Source organism: Limulus polyphemus, unplaced genomic scaffold, assembly GCF_000517525.1.
Source record: "Limulus polyphemus unplaced genomic scaffold, Limulus_polyphemus-2.1.2 Scaffold4035, whole genome shotgun sequence".
Classification (NCBI taxonomy): Eukaryota; Metazoa; Arthropoda; class Merostomata; order Xiphosura; family Limulidae; genus Limulus; species Limulus polyphemus.
Genome location: NW_013669645.1, coordinates 21693 through 23600, shown reverse-complemented (window position 1 = coordinate 23600; position 1908 = coordinate 21693). Strand labels below are relative to the sequence as shown.

Here is a 1908-nt window from a genome sequence, read left to right as displayed (position 1 = left end):
TAGTAAGTAGTAGTGTGTGTGTGTTTGGGGTGTGTGTGTGTATATATATATATATATATATATATATATATACACACACACACACACACACACACACACACACACATAAATAAATAAAACACTTAAATAAAAGCCAAAAATTACAAGAAATAAAACTAATATTCAAACTTTAGGTTTAACAGCTTAAGAAGTTACAGCTATACTGAAATCAATGAAAATGTTACAGACTACAGTACAAGTGCAATTAAAAACGAAACGCAAATATTATGCTTAAATTAAAAAAGAATGTGCTTTTATTATTAACTTAACAAGTTTAACATATTTTACCGAGTTTAAGTATGTTTTAGACAACGTTTCATAGACTTAAAATTAATTTTTCAACTTTCTATTTCTGCTTCAAAATTTGGGATCCTAATACTGATAATTAAAAAAACTGTTATACTGAACAGCACAAAAAAAAATTATAATCACACACTAATAAATTATAAAGACCTAAATCCCAAACAATATTGTCCAATAACGTTAATACTAAAACTAGTGGTAATACTACTAGTTCTATAAAGTATCACTACTTGGTACTACTAATGCTGCTACTACTACTAGTACCTACTAAGTAGAGGTATTACATTACAATCTACAAATAGTACTACAAGTATAACTTGAATAGACCCACAATCTGGTATTATCAACCGTTTTGAGTCTTAAGATAATAACTAAGATCATTTCTACGTAATATAAAAAAAAATCATATCTGCTTACTCAGAAAAGATTATGCTCAAAAACTATGTATGTCGATATTTTGTAAACAAAATACGTTGAGAAGGCAAGTGAACTATCTTTTAACGCCTCACTCAATAAATTCAGCAAGAAAACCTGCAGACTAGATAATCTGCCTTCCTCCTCCAAAACCGTTAAAATATTTTCTGGAAGCCCCGTAGTGTATGACGCAACTATATATATGCGGAATATTCTCGGTTAGGGTCGCCTACGGCAGTAGAACGGCGTTTTGGCTAAGTATTTTGTATTAATTTGTATAAATGTTTACACCATGAATTTAATGAACTATGTCCGTTACCAGATGCTAAAAATTCAGTTACTATAACTGAAATATATTATTTATTTAAAGATTATTATGGCAAGGATAATTTGTTTTATTTTTCATAGATTCTGCATCTCAGCAAACCCTTGTGAGTATCAAGGTGCCAGATCACAAAGAAGTACCAGAAGCCATACAAAAGCTCTGTGGTATGACAGGACATTATGCAAGGTTGTGGGGACCAGTGTGGATAACTATTAAGCTCATGGGCATAAAGGACAGACACAAAGTATACTTGGCCGACATTGAAGACCAATGCATATTAAGGTTGGACTACTTACTGCCGAGGAAGTATGTAGTTAACTTTGATAAAATGACGTTTGGGAACAACAAAGGCCAAATTCCGGTAAGTGTTGCTGCATCTGTTGATTTGCATGTCACAGCATTTAAGTCAACTACAATACCCACTATGTCAAAGAAGATAAGTTGGGGTAGAATAAAAGAACATTCCCAAGGAAGGTCAATGCTTGTGGAAGCAGTGAAGACCCATCCAGGCCAGTGGATTTGAAGATTGGAAGGTCACTTGTGGTAGGTCATCAATTAGTACCTATAACAGTGGCCAATTTCTCTAAATGTGAACAGACACTTAAGGAAGAAGCATTGTTGGGTGTGTGTCAGTCAATGTTAAAGCAAGAAGTACAACTATAAAGAAAGAACATACACTTCCAGAACATTTAACTGACCTCTATAAGAAGAGCATACTCCATTTGTCATCATCACAGGCTCTTCAGGCTAGAGAACTCTTGCCAAATTATGCAGACGTCTTTTCAAATGGAGATCATGACCTCGGCTGCACAGACCTTGTGTAGCAC

The 1908-nt window shown here is 33.9% G+C and overlaps 1 protein-coding gene across 2 annotated transcripts in view; it reads right to left on the bottom strand.

Annotated features, from left to right (window-relative positions):
* LOC106470488 (maltase 1-like) overlaps window positions 1-943 on the bottom strand; it is a 34512-nt gene extending 33569 nt beyond the window's left edge. Inside the window, exon 1 of one of the 2 annotated variants that reach the window (XM_013931048.2) lies at window positions 760-943. The gene's annotated coding sequence lies outside the window, so the exon portion shown is untranslated. The remainder of the gene's footprint in view (window positions 1-759) is intronic. The other variant, XM_022399104.1, reaches the window with a different exon arrangement.
* Between the last annotated feature and the right edge of the window lie 965 nt (window positions 944-1908).